This window comes from Bidens hawaiensis, unplaced genomic scaffold (assembly GCF_021521415.1).
Source record: "Bidens hawaiensis isolate Kalapana, Puna unplaced genomic scaffold, B.hawaiensis_p1.1 tig00004199_1, whole genome shotgun sequence".
NCBI lineage: Eukaryota > Viridiplantae > Streptophyta > Magnoliopsida > Asterales > Asteraceae > Bidens > Bidens hawaiensis.
The window spans coordinates 994,724-1,018,631 of record NW_027491250.1 but is presented as its reverse complement, the minus strand read 5'-3'; positions in this window follow the sequence as shown (position 1 = coordinate 1,018,631).

Here is a 23,908-nt window from a genome sequence, read left to right as displayed (position 1 = left end):
GGAGGAATTTTTATAACTTTTGTGTCCAATAGATGTAACACCCGTTAATTCCGGTTTCAAGAATTTAAGATTATAGTATATGTATAACTCCCGGGACCTAACTGACGTTTCTCGGGAGCCTTTACGTCATTCCCGCTTCGTTAAAAACACTTAACCTTCCTTACAAGTCAACAAATCTTGCAAATTCGAGGGACTTGGATGAAACATGTTTGTAATATGTCAAAAACAAAAAAAAAAAGAAAAAGAAAAACCCTAGCTGCTGTTGCAATAGGCCGGGTCCAGCCACCCCCTCCCTTCTTTGCTTCGACTTTTTGATCGATTCCAAGCTCCTAGAAGTAGTTCAAGGTATGTACTACAAACCCCAACACTCGTTTTGTTCACCCCTAATCGTTTGGATGCTCAATTTTGCCGAAACTTTTCGTTGGACAGATTTTCGGCCAAGGTGTAATTGACCCACTTCCTGTGGATAAAAATTAGAGTTTCAAGTGTAGAAAGATCCCCAGGTATGGCATTTACATCATATTAAAATTTCGTGGTTATTGGAGGTGTTTAGGTCGGTCAATTGATTTTAGTTAGAAAACTAGGGTTTATCGGGTGTAGAATTGCAAATTGTTGAGTTTGATGCGTTAATTGATCGGGTGACCGACCGAATCAGTTTGTACAGCCCTAGGGAGGTTTAAGGGCAGTGGAAAAATTAGTTTTTTGATGCTCGGGGCTGTTGTGGTTAGTGCTTCGTCAATCGAGTCGGCGGTGCACGAATTTTCGTTTAAACGTTAAAGTAAGAGTTGTAAAAAGGAACCGTCAACCCTATCAACTTTGGTGACATAATCTTGATGAATGAAAAGATTTAACATGGAATTTGGTCCATTCAGGACTGATTTGTTAATTAATGGTTTTAAGGTTTATTACACGCGCATTCGACCCGATCTGATTGTCCTTGGGCCTTGGGCCAAGTGTTGGGCCTTGGGCCAAGTTGTTGGGCCTTGGGCCAAAATGTTGGGCTTGAACGGCCCATTAGGCAAGAGTGTTCTTACGGTCTAGTCTAGTAACGTGTTGTGTATAATTTATAGGCCCTTGCTTGTGATTGTGCACTTAGGAATTTCCTAGCTCGTTGCAGGTGTTCGTTTGATTTCAGGTGAGTTCATGATGCCCCTTTTTAACACTTTTAACTTTTGGGCTAGCATGCACACCTAAGTGTTTTCGTACTCGATTAAATGTTTTAAACGATTTATATAGGCTTGCTAGAATATGGTAGGCCTTGGAATGTTAAATATATATATATGTATATACATTATTGCTTGGCCTATATCTGGCGATGTTGTAGTCGTTTCGACTACTAATGTTGTGTATGCCTACTTTGTGTTTGCATGCACTGATGTTACGTGTTTGGGTTGTACGTTTGCTCGACCCTGATGTTATACGTGGATGTTATATATATATACTGTGATATATATAGAGATGTAATTGAAAGGATGTTTACATATACATTTTGTATATGTATGTATGAGGATGTTTAGTTCTCGGTAATGAGGATTTGATGGATGTACTCTTTTACTTTTTTAAAACTTTTAGGTTGACTATCTTAACTATTACTACTGATGTTATTTACTTAAAATTTGAACTCACTCAGCTCAAGCTGACTTTGTGTGCATGTTAGTGTGAGTTTCAGGTTAGGAAGATGATGCCTTATTGCTTGGACGTGCACGAAGCTACTTGGACGGTGAAGGGCATACGGGAACTGAAGTTTTACTATTAAACTTTTATTATTAAAAGTTTTTTTTAAAGATAACTATGTTGATTTTGGGCAAAATTCCCGGGTTTTGGGAACTTATTTTATTATTTATGTTTTCCGCTGAATTATACTCTGAGATGTTTGTTTTAATGGAAGAAACCGTTTTCAAGTTTAATTATTTTCTTAAGTGTTTTGTATGATTACTAACTGTGGGGTTCCCGGGGTTCGGGACCTTACAATAGAAAAAGATAATAAAAATATTTTTATAAACCTAAGACATTTATTAAAGTCTGGTAAAAATTTAATAATTTATTTCAAAGGTTATCCTATGTAATTCAATGCATTTTCGCATGCTAAAATCTACACGTTTTACTCGTTATTGATCGATAAGTTCGTTTTAGGCTTAACCGGTGGATGTTCAATTGTGTTCTTGTCGGGGCTGTTTGAAGTGAGTTTTTGCACCACAATCTTCCCAGGTATGTCCCGTATATCATACTTAAAGATCATGTTCATAGGTGTTCGTTAAGTTGATCAACTAGTTGTAGTTTAATTGTTATGTTCGGTTGTCTAGAATTGTAGTTTGGCGCGTTTAACGCGAGGATTGAAGTGATTAACGACCAATTCAGCTCGGGGACACTTGGTTTGATGTACGGGCTGTTCAAAATTCATTTTTATAAGTTATGGGGCTGAATTGGTTGTCGGTTACTCCAACGGGTCGGTACAACGCGCAATTTCGTTTATTGAATAGTTGGTGCGTTGTACTTGCGGGTTACCGACCCAGTTGACTCGTGTGGCGTCGTGTAGACTTTTTGGCTGTGATTTTATCATAATGGGTCCACACGGGGCTGAGTTGGATGTTAACGGCCTAAACGACTCCTACACGCGCGTGTTAGTGTCACCTAGTGCTCCCGGGGGCAAATTGGGAATTCTTTATTCCCAGGAGTACCTAAGGGTCGTTTTGGTGAATGTGAGCCCTCGGGGACTGTTGTGATTAAGTTTTATGAGGTCGAGGGTTTAGGTAACTCGAACCATGTTAGAAAGTCTCGTAGGATAAACGAGTCATCTTGATGTCATTAGTATTGATTGAATGTAAACCGACAGGTGTTTGAGTTTTGGGATTTCTTAGGGATTCTCTAGCTTGTGGTGAATCCGCGTCTAGTGTCAGGTGAGTTCTTGATGCCCCGTTTAACTCTTTTTAAGTTTTGGGCTAGCATGCACACCTAAGCGATTTTGCTTGATGAAATGTTTTAAATGATTTTACATAGGCTTGCTAGTGTTGGTAGGCCTTGGAATATTAAAGAATGTATGTATGTATATATGTATATATATATTAGAATGGCCAATATTTGGCGAATGTTGTAGTCATCTCGACTACTGAATGTTGCATATGCCTACTTTGTATTTGCATGCGCTGAATGTTACGTGTTTGGATTGTACGTTTTCTCGGCCCTGAATATTATTATTGAACGTTATATATATATATTTATATATATAGGAACGCATGTATGGAGATGTTCATACGTAAGGATGATTATTTATTGAATGTGGTGACCTAACCGATGTATTTCCGTTTACCGTTTTAAAACCGTTGGAATGATTATTAAGACTTTTGTTACTTATTTAAAACTTGAACTCACTCAGCTTAAGCTGACTTTTTGTGCATGTTAGTGTGAGTTTCAGGTTAGGAAGAGGATGCCTTATCGCTTGGACGTGCACGAAGCTACTTGGACGATGAAGGGCATATGGGAATTGAAGATTTTATTATTAAACATTTATTTTTAAAATTTTTTTATTTAAAGATAATTATGTAGGTTTTGGGCAAAACTCCCGGGTTTCGGGAACTCATTTACTTATTTACGTTTTCCGCCGAATTATACTCTGTGATGCTTATTTTAATGAAAAGAAATGTTTTTAAGTTTAATTATTTTTACGAGTGTTTTGAATGATTACCAACTGTGGGGTTCCCGGGGTTCGGGGCCTTACATTTAGCATCTTAAACATCAACTAAGGTATGTTCTTTGTTAATTCTCTGTATGCATTGCAACAATTGTTCAGGTAGTATTGATTTGAGTATACCCACTTGCTTGTTTGGTTGTAATGGTTAAACATTTTTGTTGTGGATAGTAGATAAATGCTTGAAATAGATGATTTTTACATTGGAAAATTGAAAAAGTAAGCGTTTATTGGAATTTTGAGATATTGGTGAAGTAAATAACGAGTTGATTATCCACAACTATGGTAACAAGAAAGTGTGGGGAGGAACATATTGGATTGACCTGGTTTGTTTCTGGTGGTTTATGTGTGTAGATGGGAAGAAACTCAGATAAAGGAAAGGGAAAGGCCACATCTGCTAGTGGCTGGGCTGCTCAAGTAAAAAGGCAACGCATGGAAGAGGAACAAGAACAAGTGCAGGTGCAAATTCCGAATCCCGACTGGAGAGGTGGGGTATTGTCGAGTTATGCTGCGGAATGGCAACCAGAGTTGTTTATAGATAAGTTGAGCAGTTTGAGAGAGAGGAGTGAAGCGTTTATGTGTGAGAAGGAAGTAATAGATTCGGGTTTTGAAGCCTTCGGCCTGTTTAAAATATTTGAAGCACTAGGGTGGGAAGCTGCCCTTCTGTGCTATGATGAAGAGAGTACTGTGTTGTATGATAGGGAGATTGAAGAATGGGTATCCACTTTGAGGTGCCAACCATTTAAAAATGGTTCAGACATGAAGTTTATTGGTACTATGAGAGGAATTCAAGTAGTGATTTCCTTTGAGATGCTTAATCAAATTGCCTTGTTCGATAGCAAGCCGTCCAACTCATATGTTTATCCGTCAGTCAAGGATTTGTTTGACAATCCCGACAAACATTCACAGTGGTTTAATATGTTATCGTCTATTTTGAAAGGAGGTAGGGGTACGGGTTCAAGTATAAAAAGGAGAGAGTTGAAAATTGAAGCTCGGTTATTAATGACAATCTGTTTATCCAACGTGGAGCCTCGACGAAGTGATATTTCAATAGTAAGGAATAGTGATATTCTTGTTTTGTCCGCGTTGATGTGTGGAAAACCGTTAATCTCCTTCCGTTATTTAGCTATGCTTAACATATGGACAAGTCGAGAAAGCAACAAAAGGAAGTTAATACCCCACTGTCGATTGATCATGGCGATATTAAAGCTTCATGGAGCCATTCAGAAGGCGCAGTTGGCATGAAGAAGATGTTCAAGGAACATAAGTTGGATGAGTTGGGTCCGGGATTGACATACATGAAAGATGAGAGGTACCACTACTTAAAAAATGAGAAGGTGAGATGGAATGTATTGAGAGAGGATGTTATTCCGGAGACAGAGGAGGCGTAGGAAGAGGAGATTGAGGAACCTAGTAACACAGAAGAAGTGGAGACTGGTGGTGGTGGTGGTGGTAGTAGTTCCCAACAAGAAGGTTGGGATTATTCATCTAGGTATGCATCGTACGACAATAATTGGGCCCACATGGGTTCGATTAATGATGTGATGTAAAGGCATCGGCCTTCCACTTATGATAATTGGTCGGAGGAATCTCAGGCGCTATTTGACCATCAAACCTTTATGGGGGCCTACGATGAACGCGCTGAAAAGGAGAGACACGATCGTGTAGAGATGTGGAACCGTGTTCAAGCTTACCGGCGAGAACATGAAATGAATATGCGTTATTTGGATGATCAGAATAGAAGAATGCAAGATCAATGGCAGGCCAGTTAACCCGTTGTTTCAGATCCACCAAGTGTGGATTATACATCTTTACCCCCTTATGACGGTACAGTGCGATATCCCAAACCACCTCTTCATCGCTCCATGTGGGTTGATCTTATGCAGTATATGGCGCCGCCACCACCATCATCTGGAGAAGGTAGTAGAGGAGGAAGTGGAGCATTTAACTTTGGCGAGTTTTCGGACTTCATGACCTCCATCTTCGGGCCACCACAACCTCCCTACTATTGAGGGGGTCTTTAGCAGATCAAGTGCACGCTGTTTTGTATATTATTTGTATAATTATTTATTTTATGTTGCGTTTTGAGTATTTGGGTGGATGGGAGGAGAATGAAACACTTGAATTAGTGTTATGGGTCACGAAACGAGATGGTGTTTTTAAGTAGTAGTATTTTTGTTTTTATTTTTCTTAAAACCATACATTGGGGACAATGTATCCCAAGTGTGGGAATGGGGAAAGTTAAAAACTTTAAAAAAATTAAAAGTAAAAAAAATAACATAAAATATAAAATCGAAAAAAAAACTGAAAAGTGGTAAGATGGCGGGGTAAAGTTTTGGTTCCCTTTCATGGTCAGAATTCCCTTAAAATCACGTTTGCTTAGTTATGTTAAAAATGGGTTCGAGTAGTATTTTAGTCAAGGTTAGCATGCTTTCGGTATAATAACCCGCATAACATGTCCATATTCACTTGAGTATTGGGAAAACGAAGAGCGATGATGGAATGGTTATTCTCCGTTAGAACTTGTGCTATGAATGCATTTCGAGACCTTAGCCTGGCATAAGTGCAAAAGTGATAGAGGCAATTAGGTTAAAGCCTCATTGGTATAAGCGTGAGTGTTGGTTTTAGGGGTTGGGTCTCATACATTACACATATGAGCATGGGCAAAGAGAGGGGCACGGGGTTGGTTCCCTTAGAAAACATATTTGGACTTATTCTTTTTATTTACTCAACCCCGATATATGTTGTGAGACGATCCGACTTGGTAGGTTTTTCTTTGTAATTGTAATTCATTTGGTATCAACCAATGGTGAGTAGTGGATATCATGTTTATGTGCAAGTATAAGTTTATGTAAAAAAAATGACGATAAAAAAAAGAGAGAGAAAAAGAAAGAAAAGATTGGGATTCAATGTCCAAAGTAGTATGTACCAAGTTTGTGACACAAGTATTAGTGTATATAGTCGTTTATTTTATTGTTTATTTAGTTTTGATGTAACAAGCCGGGTCGGATCACGTGAGCCACTTTCAATATTCCCATTTCATACCTTTACACCTAGCCCCATTATAACCCGTTTTAAGACCTCTTGATTTGCATTTTTGTTAAAGCATGTATAGTTGGAGATTTGATGGTGGTACAAGCATATGCGAGGAGCATTGCGTATTATTGAAATATATGGAACGATCACCGATAAGAGAGTTGATGAGTGACGGTGAGTTATGTGCGAGTAAAAACCGAAAGCATGTTAAGGTTGAATAGAATTCTATGTTTTAAAGATAATACTAAGTGATACTAATTCAAACCCCTAAGAATGAGGGAATAGGGTATGATTGGGGACCTTGATTTTGTGGTATGTTTGGTGGTTGTATTTTAAAAGCAATTGTGTTTTGAAGTGTTGCTTGGGGGCAAGCAGCGGTTAAATGTGGGAATGTGACGAGTGATCCGTAGGGAAACTCTTAATTGAATTAAAATATATACATATACTTGCGGGACTAAGTTAATTTTGTGGAATTGGATAACTACTGTTGCTCGGGTGATTGCAGGTTTAAGGAAAGGATGGCGTTACGAGAATCTAGGCGAAAACGGAAAATAAAACGGAGCCGGAACGAGAAAATTACGAAGAAAACAAGAAAATAGGAACAAGCTCCACCATGGCCCATGGTGACCACCGTGGACCATGGTTCAACTGCAACAAAGTTGGCAGAACCCACCGTACCGTGGAGTGGACCGTGGCCCACAGTCCGATCGTAACTGCTGGATGCTTTTTCTTAAGACAGGGAGAATTTTATAAAAATATTTCCAGAAATTTTATGATTAATTATTTATTTATAAAAATTCATTTAATAGGTTATAATCATGTAATAAATGGCCCGTTTATATCAAACGACCTCCGAAAAATCCAATAATTTTTACCAATGGCCTTAATATTATTACATAGCCCCTGCGAAATTTCCAGAACCTAACTCTTATGACAAAATGCCTTTTTGTGCTTTTTTCGGCTGTTAAAATTCGGTTTAACCATGATTGCACAAACCATACTTAGGCATTTCAAATGATTCCCAAACTTTACCAGTGATCTTACCATCTCATATTAAACTCCAAAACCAATTTTCAGAATTTTTCAATATTTTTAGCTATTTTTCCCAAATAAACGCTCATAAACGGAAATAAATTCACCAAATATTCTCCGTTTATCGAAAAATTACCAAATTTGAACATGGACTCATTTATATGATCCCTGATGTCCCTACAAGTTTTCACAAGCTAACAACAAGCACGTCACAACCTAATACTAAACAGCCCCTAAACGAGTGTTACGGGTTTACCTTGTCGGTTTTCGATGAATTTTGCTAGTTTAAACGATTCTCCGGGTCTCGGGTTGCAGACTCAGTATATCTATATATCATATAACATCAAACCAAGCATAAATCATCCATGTAACAGCCTTGATAATTAGGGTTTCGGTTTTGGGTTCAAACCGAACTTTCTAACCGTAAAAACGTTGTATTCATGTTCTAATCCGCGTTTTTGACCAAAAAAATATATGTTCCTGGTTTGTAAACATGTTTAACATCAAAACATGGTTTTACTTAATTTTTAGGGTTTTTGGATGGTTAAACATGTTTAAAACTAATCAAGAACTAATTTTCTATGTTTAAACTTGTTAAATCAAGTATGAAATCTCATGAAATCAAGTGTTTACCTCAAAGTTTTTGATGGAAGATGAAGTTTCTCTGCTGTTCTTTAGTTGGTTAATGTGTAAATGAGAAAATATCTTGTTTTGTTTATTATATAGATGGTCCTAGAAAAAGGGTGGGTATTTTTTTTTGTTGCGGCCGGAACTTCTAAGGGCCCATTGGGCCTCTTTTTGGCCCAATGGTGCCTCGGTTTTCGTGTCACCCGTAAAAGTCGGTCCAAAATTTAGTTCGGTTTCGGTTTTTCGCAAGAAAATTAATTCGGGTGTGAGAAATAGCGCAAAAACGAGTGTTTTTCAGCTTATTTTTGTAAAATAAGAAAAACATACTGACTCGTTGTAAAATTCCAAAATATTTTCACGGATTGCTTAGAACATGTCATATAAGTGTTTTATAAGTCTTTTTCGGCTTAACGGATGCTACAATGCTTGTTTTGATATTAACGATTGCGCTTAAGCTTATAGCGTATCAATAAACGAAACCTTTTTCGTTTAAAGAGTTTTAGACGTACTAGGGCCTAAATATCAACATGTTAGCCTCTATAACATATATATAACTCGTATATGACCCCTCAGTATGTATACGGGTCATAATTAGTATCGGTCGGTTACTCGTTTAAGCACGACGAATTAACCGATTTATCGTTTACTTGTTACGTAATGAATATAGTGTACCTCGTTTTATCATGAATGTCACATTCTCCCCCCGTTAAGAACTTTCGTCCCCGAAATTCAATATGTCAAATATGCTCTTTTGGGGGAAAATTTTATAATCATTTGTTTTGGAATTCGTTTTTCTGTTTCCGAACACGTTTGATTCCCCGTTGTGGATTCCACTTGATTTTATTCAATAAGATTTTATTGTGTCACAACTGTTTGATTTTCTTCACTCAGTATTTCCATGAGTCTCTTAATAGAGTTTAGCTGTATAAAAGTTTTCAAATAGTACTAATTCCGTCCTCCGAAAAATGGAACTCATTTTGATTCGATATATATATATATACATATATATATATATATATATATATATATATATATATATATATATATATATATAATGGGAATGAGATAATTTTGCTTAATACGTTACGGTTCGAGGCAATTTTGGTACAGTTCCATGTATTTTAGAATCAACTCATCGTTTTCCTCAACTCAACTTAACAACTTTCAAAATTTGATAACTTATTGCATTTCTCAGTATAGCTCTCTTGTTAGCCTTAGGCGGCCTTCGGTTTGTTATTAACATTACGAGCTTTATTTATGGTTATCGAAATCGAATCGGATTTTGTATTTTGGATGTCGCCAATTTTTCAATTTCAATAAAATGGCGAGTTACATTCTTGCTCGTATAATATAGTATATAGGCGTTTGCATAATATTACGATGATTGTTAATGTACAAGGATTGAAATTACCGATCTTACTCTCCTCTAATGTTTGAATAGTTTATTTGATTTGATTGTTTTATAGAGAATTATAGATTGTGCTTAGGCCAATTAGGGATTTAAAATTTCTTACCCAATTCACCAAGAGTAAGATCTTGTTAAGGCTTTTTCAGTTGGATAGTTGTTACCATTCGGAAGAAAGTATTCGGAGTGGATTAGTCAAGAAACTATCATTTAGCTGGCATTGCTTTCTCGGGATGTTTTAGGAATATGTGTTAAGAGATCCATTGTAGTTTGTTTCCCACTTCCAATGGGATATCTCGAATTGTTGTAGCATCTCCGAGGATCTTTTGTATTCCCCGTTAACTTATAATAGTGCACACTTTACAACATATGTGCCTATGATTCCTTCATATCTTTCGCTTGCATCTATATACTATTACTCAGTTATCCGCACATCTGGCCTGGCTTTTCCTTGTTCATCATTCAGTTCGCTATAAAAGTTTAAGGTTCAAGTTTCGGTTACGGATAGTATAGTTTTCCTCATCCGTGTTTCATCATTGGGGTACTAGGTTTTGTTCCGTGTACGGGATCACGTTTTTATCTAGAAAAGGTAGTATAACAGTTCTATTTCTATATATAACCTTCATTTGAACTCAATTAACTAGTCCATACTGACTATTACACAATGACTCCTCACTTTCATCGGGAGTGCATTGATAGGGAATAGCTAGTTATTTAGGTTAAGAGGGTAGTTTTTCGAGTAATATGGTTAGTATTTATAGTCTTACTTTTGATTGTTTCTATTTTATACAGAATTGTTATTTTACTAGACGGTATATTTTCCAAGGTGATAACTTGTAGGAACGAAACGTCTATCAGTGTCCATAATAAATAAACTAAAGTATGTTAGGCATTACTAAGAACGTACCTGTTACTACATTTGTTCTATCCGGTATATTCACAATACTTGACCCCTAGTCGAGTTGGACGTCGATGTCGGTCCTTGCCTTTATCTTTCCATCGCAATTGGGTTCAATCTAGGGCAGTCTTTCTTGATGTGCTCCATACTACCACACTCATAACAGGCATTACGGTTTATTATGGGTTGGTTTTGGTAGACTGGTTGTTGTCGTGTTGGTTGCGGTTGGGGTAGTTGTGAGTCCTGGAGTTGGGTTGGTGGATTTATAGTATTCATAACGGTTCTACAATTTCGGGCATAGTGTCCCACCTTCCCACATTTGTGACACACATTGGTCCGACATTCACCAACATGATGATAACCACATTTTCCACATCTAGGCAAAAGCCTGTTATACTTATTTTGCTTCACATCGGAACTGATTATAGCGTAATTTTGTATTGCAAGGCGCGCGCATTTATTCCGTTGTCTTTCTTGTATTCCCGCTCCATAATTGGTTCGTTTTGTACCAGGTGATTCCTCGGGCATTCTTAATGAACCACTTCTAATCAAATCAGAAGTTACAATGCCGGCTTGTAACACGGCATTTTCGAAAGTTACAGGGCCAGTTGAATTAACCAAACTCCTGACTTTGGGGGCTAAACCCCAAATGTAGCGTTCAGTACGTTTAGATTCTGGAGTAACTAACCATGGGACTAGACGAGCCAGTTCGTTAAAGCGATGGGTATACTCCAAGTGATCTGCACCCTTCATTTCTAGATTCCAAAGTTCTTGCTCTAATTTCTGAATTTCGTTTCTCGGACAAAAGCGTTTTATCATAAGATTTTTAAGTTCTGTCCAAGACATACGATTGGTTGCCTCTTGTCCTTGAATTTGCACAACAGTATTCCACCACATTAGCGCGTGGTCTACAAATGTAGAAGTAGCAAATTTGACAATACAAGCTGGTGGACAGTTAGTGATATTAATGATGGATTCAGTCTTTTCGATCCACTTTACCAGTCCATTTGGTCCTTCAGTACCACTAAATTCCATAGGTTTACATAGCATGAAGTTCTTAAGTTGATATCCGTGTTGCGGGGGATTTTGATTGTTACAACTATTGTTCAAGTTCGGTAGGAGATTATCATTATTGAAAGTAATATTGGTATTCAACGGGGGAGTATTAGTTGCGATAGTATCAGTATTTTTCGGGGGAGCATTTGTGGTTGTATTAGTAATTGTCGAGGGATTAGTATTTACAACCGCGTTAGCGTTCGGCACTGGATTTGTATTCATAGTTGTATGGATACCAGCAGCGAATTGTGCTGCTATTGTCGGAAGTACTGTTTGTAGTTGTCGAGCGATCATCTCGGCTATATCTGCCTCAGACAACATGTTTACTTTCTTCGGGGCCATTCTAATATAAAAACCAGTTATCTCACAATTAACAAAATTCACATATGCTAATGATCACAAAAAGGAATTACAATAACAAGTAATCATGTATTTCAATTAACACGTATGTATCACACGGGTTTGTTCTCGAGTCTGAATATTAAGGATAGTATATAAAATTAACCTAGCAAACACCAAAGTTTGCATATATATTAAAAGTTGTCATCTCATGACAAGAAATTTTAACCCAATAGGGGTCAATGTTTGTATTAAAAATGCCCAAATCGTCCTCCATATTAGCATAGCGCACCACCATATGCTTGTATGGAGTATCAGAAACTATACACGACAATACCGTACTATCCTTATCTATCAAAGCACGCGTTATAACAATTATAAATAATTCACAACTTGTACGAAAATTGTTCCAATATGATCCCATTATTGGGAAGCTGTTTTTGTTCGGTCTCACCCGTAGGTAGATATTTGCTCGCTACGAGTTTAATCAGTATGTTATATTGGGAATGCACGTGTATATTTCACCTGACTTCTAAATGTTGTTAACTAATATTGTAGAATACATATTCTTTCGTCAGGTCATTCTGTATTCGTAGGCATGTCGGACTTAATAAAAGTAATAGTTTGCTGGTTGGAGGTAATTAGGTTTCACTCCAGTCGGGGCACGTCATCATTTCGTGAGCATGAGATTTCTCTCCTACAGTAACCAATTCGAATAGGAAAAATATATGAGAGGTTGAATGTTCTTATTCATAGATGGTTCAAAGAGTTTGCTAGTTAAGGAGGTTCATCAGAGTTAGTTGTACTGGTAAATTGTAAAGGAAAATATTATTGTTAATATTTCTTTTTGAAATATCATTAGTATATTATCTGTACTGGTAGTCACGGTCTGTTTATAGGATTGGGGAATCAATAAAGTAGTTATTATATTTATAATTCAATAAGTTGGATTCATCACTAAGTATTTCCCCCGGGATGGTGTTTGTTTTTCAAACAACAAAAATCGAAGGGTGACCAGAAAATAGTTTAGTTTAGTGTCAAAGAAACGAGTACATGAAATAAAGGTTAAACCCAAGCTGAGAGGTATTATATGTGTATATATATATTCTTGAAGTCATTATCTGTAGGACACGCCTCTCGTGATTCATTCCCGGGCCTTGTATATTAAGTTCCTTAATGGTTTCGTCATATCACCAGGTTTAGTTTGAAGTCGGTTAAGCGCTCTCGTATTCTCGTTTACAGGAAACACCGGTTCTTTATCTGTCATAAAGCTACCCGATCTCGACATCTTTCGGTGCAATCGTTAATCAGAAGAAAACGTTTTTCAGTAGCTTAGATCATCGTAAAGGATATTATTAATTAATACCGAAGTTAAATATTTTATTTGTTACGAACAGGTATAATATAAATTTATATTAATTATAACCGAATATAATATTCGTTACAATAAGATTCAATATCATCGGTAGTACCGTACGCACACATATCCCTATATCTCATCTCAGATAAGCACGTATGCACATTTCATATATACTTCACGTCACCTTTATGCACGTATGTTGCCATTTTTACCTATCAATATGTTCCGCGACTTCACCCCGAATTCCCTCGTACAAGCAAGTCTGTTATTACGTTCCGGACCATAATAACTCACTTGCCCTACGAGTTCATCCCGGCATCCATCAGTATCTATCGTTACTTATTAATAAGTTTCCCAGTGATAATCGAACCTGCGGTTATATTATAGGTATCCTAAGGGATAACCTAATCCTTTATAACCAATGGCTCTGATACCAACTTCTGTCACACCCCGTTAAGCGAATTGCGGAAGCGTAAAACGGAAATGCAACAGATACAACTGGTATCAAATACATTGTTCATAAAGAAACATTACTAACTAATTTACAATATATTATATCGTTCTAACATCTTTTACAAACTAGGTGATACAATCAAACCGGTTCTTCAAGTACTTTACTTCTAACTCAAATGCCCATGACATCAATCACCAATCAGACACGTAACGCACAGGAAATTACTTCTCATATCAGATTACCTGAAAAGCATGTTAAAATAGGTCAACTACGAATAGTTGGTGAGTTTCATAAGTTTAACGAAATCAGTTCTGCGTACCACACAGTCATAGTTTGTATGTACGCGCGTATGTAAAAATATACATTTTATGTTTGTATAAATATATACAGCCATATCCTTGTGTGTGCATATGCACACATGTAAGTTTATAATATAAATTCGAAATTTCAGTAAAATCGTGATAGTTTGTTCGTACTACCTGTTTCCAATTTCCGTGTTTAACCAACCACTGTGGATCCCCTTCCTCCCAAAACGGTTCCACATGAACTCAACCACTGTGGTCCCCCTTCCACCCACAATGATTCCATGTAAACTCAAACATTATATAGTGTACACGCAAATAATTAATATATTCTACACATAGTGTTTTCTACGGCTAATCACGTAGCATGTATATAGACACATATGCACATATAGTATTTATCACGTATCACCAATTACTGTGGCTCCCCATCCGCCCTCAATACGCATAATCACATTATTTTCTTAACATTCATGTCATAATCAAGTTAGTTTGTTTAATAAGTTGCAGCAGAACTTGGCTCATAGGCCATACTCAACTTTTGTTTATTACTATTGTGGCCCCCCTTCCGCCCACAATAGCCCCCTATTCATCACAGGCCACGTTATCCCCATGGCCATTACAGACCACGTTGTCTCCAAAATTAGTTATGTTCAACATTACATAACATGTTTGTATAAACCTGCTGTTACGTGTAATTTCATTATGTTTTGCAAATTCGTATTATCTCCACTTAATATATCAATTAATGATAATAATCATCTTTCATCAGCACGTAGTCAATCATTATGTTTGTAGGGACTTTTCATATATAATTGTTCAGATATTTTATGTCCCGAATCGTTTTCAGATCGATAACGTGTATAAACATGCTTTCCACCCCAAAAGTTCGTAAAACAGTTTAGAAAGTGGGGATCGTGAAACTCACCTTATCGTAGTTCGTACAGAAATTACGTATCAATAAGTCAGATGCCTCGTTTATAGCCTGATTCCTATAAACGGTATTGTATCGTTAATACTAGTACAGTGTTCAAGTTAAGTCGGGCTGTATAGATAATCTGGGTATAGCTGTTAGGCCCAGAACATGACCATAGTCTTAGATTGTGACGTTGTATACTATGAAATGTTTAAAACTAGATTTGGCTCAGTTTCACCGTTTTCCGAGCCTAGCTCAGTTGATCGTTTATACGTTTCGGGATTAGGTAAGATCACATAAACTTAAGTAAATATATTGATTGATAAAATGATTTGATTTATGAAAGAATTTTAAGGTTTCGGTGTCTGGTTTGATCGCAGGGTTCGTTTCCGTTTTCACACGGTTTTGATTATACAAAACGCGCCCAATCCACCCGATTTGTCTGGAATTTTCGTAACAAGTTCGTTTTTATCAATATCATTCAAAAATATGATATTTGACCACTTTTGACATTTTGACATACCAGTCAGTACGTTAAACACAAAACTGCCGGTTTCGTTAAAACAATTATAATTTAAATCTTTGATTAATCATAACTAAATATGTACTTATATATAATTATGCAAATTTTTGTAAAAATACATTAAGACATGGAGAATTTTATAAAAATATTTCCAGAAATTTTATGATTAATTATTTATTTATAAAAATTCATTTAATAGGTTATAATCATGTAATAAATGGCCCGTTTATATCAAACGACCTCCGAAAAATCCAATAATTTTTACCAATGGCCTTAATGTTATTACATAGCCCCTGCAAAATTTCCAGAACCTAACTCTTATGACAAAATGCCTTTTTGTGCTTTTTTCGGCTGTTAAAATTCGGTTTAACCATGATTGCACAAACCATACTTAGGCATTTCAAATGATTCCCAAACTTTACCAGTGATCTAACCATCTAATATTAATCTCCAAAACCAATTTTCAGAATTTTTCAATATTTTTAGCTATTTTTCCCAAATAAACGCTCATAAACGGAAATAAATTCACCAAATATTCTCCGTTTATCGAAAAATTACCAAATTTGAACAGGGACTCATTTATATGATCCCTGATGTCCCTACAAGTTTTCACAAGCTAACAACAAGCACGTCACAACCTAATACTAAACAACCCCTAAACGAGTGTTACGGGTTTACCTTGTCGGTTTTCGATGAATTTTGCTAGTTTAAACGATTCTCCGGGTCTCGGGTTGCAGACTCAGTATATCTATATATCATATAACATCAAACCAAGCATAAATCATCCATGTAACAGCCTTGATAATTAGGGTTTCGGTTTTGGGTTCAAACCGAACTTTCTAACCGTAAAAACGTTGTATTCATGTTCTAATTCGCGTTTTTGACCAAAAAAATATATGTTCCTGGTTTATAAACATGTTTAACATCAAAAAATGGTTTTACTTAATTTTTAGGGTTTTTGGATGGTTAAACATGTTTAAAACTAATCAAGAACTAATTTTCTATGTTTAAACTTGTTAAATCAAGTATGAAATCTCATGAAATCAAGTGTTTACCTCAAAGTTTTTGATGGAAGATGAAGTTTCTCTGCTGTTCTTTAGTTGGTTAATGTGTAAATGAGAAAATATCTTGTTTTGTTTATTATATAGATGGTCCTAGAAAAAGGGTGGGTATTTTTTTTTGTTGCGGCCGGAACTTCTAGGGGCCCATTGGGCCTCTTTTTGGCTCAATGGTGCCTCGGTTTTCGTGTCACCCGTAAAAGTCGGTCCAAAATTTAGTTCGGGTTTGGTTTTTCGCAAGAAAATTAATTCGGGTGTGAGAAATAGCGCAAAAACGAGTGTTTTTCAGCTTATTTTTGTAAAATAAGAAAAACGTACTGACTCGGTGTAAAATTCCAAAATATTTTCACGGATTGCTTAGAACATGTCATATAAGTGTTTTATAAGTCTTTTTCGGCTTAACGGATGCTACAATGCTTGTTTTGATATTAACGATTGCGCTTAAGCTTATAGCGTATCAATAAACGAAACCTTTTTCGTTTAAAGAGTTTTAGACGTACTAGGGCCTAAATATCAACATGTTAGCCTCTATAACATATATATAACTCGTATATGACCCCTCAGTATGTATACGGGTCATAATTAGTATCGGTCGGTTACTCGTTTAAGCACGACAAATTAACCGATTTATCGTTTACTTGTTACGTAATGAATATAGTGTACCTCGTTTTATCATGAATGTCACATTATGTTAGTATTATCATGATGTTTAAGTGATTGTTTGTAAATTATCCATATCGTTTAAACTTAATTGCAATCTACACGTTCTTGGTGTCGTTGACAATTGAGATTTAGTGGAAGGAATTAGGGTTTAACTTATTGATTTATTACTAAGTAACAACCTCGCGTTCTAGGAATCCGAGTACTTAGTTCTAGATTGATCACAAACAATTATATTTACACAAAACCGGGATATTATGGTTTATCCATTGAACTTTAACAAGAGTGTTGCGTAATAACCCGAACTTCAAAAGGAATACTTGTTTAATTGATTGTTTACAACTTATTTGCAAGTTTATTTTAGTTCATAAAATCAAATCAAAATCAACTTGAAAATTATCTTTTGTCATTTACGTTTATATTAGTTTAATTATTAAGCTACTTATTAATACATATTCCACAAACTAGTCGTGTTCGATACCCACTTACCGCTATCTATTTAATTGTAATTGGTTTAAATTTGAGTGAGTCTTTGAACTCACGTCAGTCGCTGAATACTGCACATTTAGTGCCGCAAAGATAGTGTCTCCAAATTTTCAACACGAATATGACAGTTGTAGGAACGTGTTCGTGTCGTGAACAAGACTTAGATCGATATCTAGAATCAACGTGAAGGTGCGGAATCCCTGAACGTGATTGAAAAAAACAAGGTTTCTTATTATCTTCTCTCTATTTCTCATATATATCAAGGTTTACAACAAGATATGACAAATATTAGTACATATACTTTCTAGACCAAAGAGTTATGAATGAATATATCAAAATTACTATTTATAGGGTGATTAGAGTATTTCTGGCGTATATGTTCTCAACCAGCGTATAAGTCGGGCGTATATGTTTTCAGCGGATATGTTATGCCCCAGAGAAACAGAAAACTGTTTTGCGTATAACTTCTTCGTTATAACTCCATTTTACGTGCCGTTTTTGCCCACGTGCTCGTTCTCAAATTCTCTACCAGTCCATGTAATAAAATCTTCATTTTTACTCCATCTAAAATGATCAAACTTTTAGCTCCTTAAAAGCTCCGCGCACCTTCATTTGACAAAGACGAAATCGATAGACGTATGCACTAAAGACTCCCCCTCGGATATTGCCGAGTCTTTCCATTCAAATTAAGTGATTTAACATTTTAGCTTTGGATATCGCTCGTCACATCCTTTCAAATTATCAATTCCTTCTTTAAGTGCAAAGAATATTTGACGTCAAGCTTCAAACAATTGTTTAAACATTATCGTCTCTATTTGTATAGTCTTTGACACTTTCCATAAATGAATTTTCAATAATTCTCCCCCTCAATTCTTGATCTTCTAACAGACTCCATCTCAAGCTTCATGTCTTGATGGGACCTGCTACTCATGATAATTGAAAGTTGAAAATCTTAACTAACAGTGTAAGCATACTCAAATACTTGGAAAGATTTTTCAACCGTTTGACAATTTACCAACACAATCATCAACAAAAAGTTGTTTATCAAGTCCAAATTAATGATTTTGAAAAACACTGACATTTAAGTATGTTTTCAATTGATTTTCTATTCCAACATCCACAGTCGAAAATAAAACGGAAAAATAAAATCTTTTTGGTTTTATAGAAAAGTAATAAAGACAGTACACAAATGAACTTCAAAGCTATTTTCAAGCATGTAAACAATTACATATTTTTGTGAGTTTGAGCAGGGAATCATATTTACCAAATTGCCCTTCCATCGTAGTTTTATTTTAAGCTTTTATTATGACTGGTGTTAAGTCAGCCATTGGTATTGTTGTCCACCGAAACCTTCCAAACAAATTATTCGGGAATTTCTGTGATATGATTAATTGGTTCAATTAAGCACAAGATATCAGGAATTATCAGTTCTAATCTTGATTCAGGCATAGTTTGATTTTTACACAGTCACCCCAACTTGACTTAAACCTTGAATCAAAAGAATAAAACACTTTCATTTTAAGCATATCAGCAAATAATCCCCACTACAAGACATACCCCTGTTATCAAGCAATATCCTAAAGTCCTTTCCATGGATGAGTATGCACGATTTCATTTATTGGCTTTCATACACTGTGTTCCTTGTGTTCCATTTTTTAATGGTTATAAGACGTGAGCAAGGGGACAATGAATGTCTAACAGTGGATTTTAATCAAGTTTAATGGCATATAAAGCAGCTTAGACCGCGGGTTCGCTTTTAAAGCAAGTTTAATATGAAACGAAATGAATATCTAGATGATAAACCGCATAAAGACCCGATGGATCCCGCAACTTTAAAGCATCCCATCAATACAGGATTTAAGGCCATAAGACCATAGATCGTTGAAGCGTTAACCACTTACTAATAGCTATGTTTTAACAAATTTATAACCAATCATTCTGATTAAAAGGCTTGAGTATAACCAGCTATTACATTTTTGCCATAATCATCAAGACTTTTGCTAGAAACTAACACCCCATCAATTTGGCATTTTTAAGTTTTTATCACTTACTTTTCCCTACTTGTTTGTTTTAAAGGCCTACCAATGCACTAATACAGTTAAGAACACGGCCTTTTATGCCTACTTTTTACTGGATTTGGGACCAGATGATCAATGTACTATCATCTTCCCTTTTTTCTTCAAAAACTCATTTTCTGAGGAGCAACATTTTAATATTTTTGACATTTTTGAATTTTATAATGTTTTTGGCTTTTTCAAAATTTTCAATGTTTTTGGTTTTTCAAAAATTTTTCTCCCCCTAAAATCAAAACCTGTGACATTCGTGACAAAATCGGATACACATTAGTACTTACAAACTCGAATAAGCGTTTGACCGCTTATTGCGTAACGAACAAACGAATAACCGAACGGGTCTGGTTATAACCCGGATATCCCCGGGGGGGGGGCAACTATAAGTGATATATTTCTATTATAAGCCAACGTATTGATATTAAGGCCTTAGTATGATAACAAACTAGTTAAACGAAAATGTCCTCGTTTAACTACCCGCTATGGATTTAAACACGAAATATAGTTCCGAAACAAGCATTGTATCATCCGCTAAGCCAAAAAAATATTTACCAAACACTTGTTGGGGATGTTTCAAACAATCTGGGAAAATTATTTTCGATTTCTACAAACAAATACTATGTTTAAAAAATTTACACAAAAATTGCCGAAAAAGTCTCGTTTTCGCGTTGTTTGTCATAACGGATATATTTTTCTCGTCAAAAACCGAACCCGAAATAAACATGGACTCGGGATTTCACGTTCGGGCATGCAAAACGAGATTAATGGGCCAACATTGGGCCCAAATGGGGCCCAACAAGCCAAGCCCGCCAAAGTGGACTTTTCCACCCCTTTGGTTTTTCTTTTATTATATACCATGTCCAAGATATTTTGCACAACAACACATGAAGTAAATTCTAGAAAATCAATCTTCTTCAGCCAACCTTCATAAAACCCTAAGGGCTTGATTTTGGTCATTTTACACCTTATTAAACATAGTTTAAGCATAAAAATGATAATTTGATTAGTAAAACTCATAGTTAACCATGTAAAAGTCTTTAAAATCATCCAAAAACATACTTTGATGTTAAACCTGGTTAGGAATCAAAATCATAATGTTTTTTGGCTATAAACACAGATTAGAGGGTTTAAACGAAGTTTTTACCGTTCAAAAGTTCGGCTTAGAACCCTAACCGAAACCCTAACTTTCATAGCTGCTCTCTTGATGATACATGCTTGGTTTGTGATATAGGACCTGTACTTAGCTTATATAGAAGCAAGAGAACCCAGAAATTGGATTAAGAGAGCGAAAACGGGCGAAAACCGCAAAGGTAATGCCAAAATGTTCGATTACGGGCTGTTTCGGTTAAGGTTGTGATGTGCATATTTTTAGGCTATGAAATTTTGTAGGGAGATCAGGAACCATATCATTTGGTCCCTGTCCAAATTTGGTAATTTGTCGACCATCCGAGAATATTTCGCGAATTTATTACCGATTTGGGGCGTTTATTTGGGAAAAATACTTAAAATGTTGGAAAAATTATGAAATCTTGTGCGGAACTCATATTTTTTATATTATGATCACATATGAAATTAGGGGTCATTTGGAAAAATCAAGGTATGTTTTGTTCATTTGCATTTATTCGGATTTTAATAGTCGTTTTTGGCTCGAAAATGATATTTGGCAAGATTGTTAGCTTCTGGAAATGCTACAGGTTATTTTGGGAAGTGTCTTGGTCACTCATGAATTTTGGCGGATTTTTCAGAAATCATTTGGTATAAACGGATGATTTTCGGGCTAAATATTGCATATAAAATGATTTTTTATAAATTTATAAATCAGTAAATAATTCCAGAAATATTTTTATAAAAATACACATATTTTATTTGATAAGTGCCTAAATTTTCATGATTTAATAATTAACGAATAATTAATTATACTAATTTGAAGATTAAACATATTCAATTCTGACGAAAACCGGCAAGTTCGTGATTAACGAACCTGATGGAATATCAGAACATCAAAAACGATCAAGAAGCATATTTTCGGATAAATTATGTAAAAACGAACTTTTTATGAGAAGTCCGGACAATTTGGATAGATTTTGCGCGTTTTTCTCCAAATCAAACTGAATAAACGTAAACGAGCCACATAGCAAATCCAGACCCCTAAATTGTGATCTTTCTTTATAACTTAATCATTTTATCAACAAAAACGTTTACCCAAGCTTACATCCTCATAACTATTTTCCAAACGCGTAAACGGGCAACTTGGCCCAGCTGGTGAAACGGGGAAACTGAGCCAAGTTCGATTTTAAACATTAGACATTGAACAACATCACAATCTAAACCTACCGACACTTTCTAGATGTAACAGCTATACCCAGATTAGCTGTATAGCCCAGTCTAGTATGAGGATTATATAATACTAAAATATTAATATTATTATAATATTAATTATAGGGACTAAGTGATAGCAAGGGAAACGAACCCAAGCTGACCTCGCAGTAAGTGCCAACAAAACCGTGAGTTTCATGACTTCTATTTTCAAACTGTTTACGAACTTTTTGGGGTGAAAAGCATATTTATATACATTATCTACCTGGAAATGGTTCAGGATATGAATTGTCTGAACATTTACATACAAAAAGTCCCTACAAACATAATGAAATTACACGTGACAACACGTTTATAAAAATATGTTGTGTACTGTTAAACATAACATGTTGGGGGAATAACGTGGTTGTTGGTGCATGATGTCAGTAGTTCAGTGTCGAATGTCTGTAATCGTGTTTGTTAGATTTGAGTTTTGTATGTAAGCGAAGTTACTAACAAGTTCGCTTATATGGGCGAACTTGTTAGTCAAGCGAAGTTAGTGACAACTTCACCTGAACATGCCAGGCGAAGTTGTCGTGATTATATAAACTAGGTTACGGCTTAGATAGTTAACAGATTAACAGTTTGTGTATTCGAGTCAGAGAGTTTTGTATCCAGTGATCATAGTATCACGTGCTTACGGTTGGAATACAACGTGTGTTTGGTTATCGTATCGTGTGTTAGCTCGTATTGTTTTCTATACTCGTAACGTCTTACGTAGGGATTCCGCACCTGCGTAGTACGCGATATCTCGTGTAGATCCGGCTGGGAACCTACAATTGGTATCAGAGCATTTGCTCGATTGTGTGGTTCGGGATTATCACGCGGGTATAGAAATCGTTCCGTTCGACTATTCGCGGGACGAGTTTTCTGAGCTTTTGTGCTATACTCTCCTCCTACAATCTTAAACAACCCATAACACCTTCACAAACCTCGAAAAACCTAGAAATCTAATATGCAGAAAGTTCGTCTTCATCAGGCGAAGTTGCCGTCACTGTTAGTAGGGTTTCGGCGAAGATATAAGGTTAAGCGAAGTTATCCACAACTTCGCCTACCTCTTCAAGTTCGCTTACCTCAAGCGAAGTTACCCACAACTTCGCCTACCTCATCAAGTTCGCTTACCTCAAGCGAAGTTATTCTCAAGTTCGCCAATCCAGCGAATTTAAGAAAGTGAGCGAAGTTACAAATTCACGCGAAGTTAAGTTTTAAGCGAAGTTATCCACAACTTCGCCTACAGTGCTGTTTGAAAATAAAATTTTTGATTTTCGAATTTCTTTAAGTTTTGAGAAAGATGTCTTCGATAAACATTACTGAACTAGTAAAGATGGAAGTAGAAGCGGGTTCGGCTACAAAAGCACCTAAGATGCTTAAGAAAACTGATTATGTAGCGTGGAAAGATCGTTTTGAACAATATGTCAAGTATCAAGATGCCAAGATGTGGGTGTGTATACAAGATGGTTACATTCCACCTACTGCTGAGTATGAAGGTCGTGATCAGATCAAGAAATACAAAGAGATGGAAGAAGAGGAGAAGAAAATGTATGAGGCAGAAAGCAAAGCTCATGCAGCAATTACAATGGCTCTTCCACAAGAGATACTTCACACCTTCCGAAAGTATAAAACTGCTAGAGAGCTTTGGGAAGCACT